This window comes from Myotis davidii, unplaced genomic scaffold (assembly GCF_000327345.1).
Source record: "Myotis davidii unplaced genomic scaffold, ASM32734v1 scaffold96, whole genome shotgun sequence".
Lineage (NCBI taxonomy): Eukaryota > Metazoa > Chordata > Mammalia > Chiroptera > Vespertilionidae > Myotis > Myotis davidii.
This window is the reverse complement of record NW_006289416.1, coordinates 6,771,590-6,772,296: the sequence shown is the minus strand read 5'-3', so window position 1 is coordinate 6,772,296 and position 707 is coordinate 6,771,590.

The window sequence follows — 707 nt, the reverse complement described above, 5'->3', positions numbered from 1 at the left end:
AGCCTGAGGCCCCCGTCCTTCCCGGCCTCCCCGAGTCATGAGCATCGGGCTGCAGCTCGTTAGGCACTGTTGTTTCTGATGTCCCCAGCTTGTCTTCCCTGCGCAGAAGGCGGAGAAATGCAGGCCTGTAGGTAGCCACCCGCCCACCCATCCCGAGGTTGCTTCACACTGACTGCCCCCAGGCTCCCAGAACAGAACAAAGCACCCCTGTTCTCCAGTCTCGCCATTTAACTTCTCGGCCATGTTTCCTAATCCAGATTAGAAGGGCGCTGGCGCCCCACTGCATCACACTCGGGGCTGGAACGTGCACCAGGGAACACCCGCAGCCTCGAGGAAGCGCCAAGCTAAACATTTCCATCAAGAGGAGAGTGTCTGCTGAGTTGGCAAATAGCTCCAATCACTTTTAAGATGAGAGTCCTGGGGTGCTTGTAAGAGGAGCATGTTTTCAAAAGGGCCACCCCAGCTAGTCACCTTGGTTGGGGATCTGACTAAGTGGGGGGACCAGCTCAACCTTGGGAAGAGCAGCCCTGAGTCCTGAATCCCTCAGGGCCCACAGAGCGTCCACCCACCTCTCCAGGAGAGTGGAGCGAAAGGTTTTCATCTAAGCAGATGATGAAGGCTCTTATTTGTGTGTCAATTTTTCGCAGAGGTGAGAAGGTGGCTGAAGTTAAAAAAAAACAAACACGGAGAGAAAATGAGATGTTGGG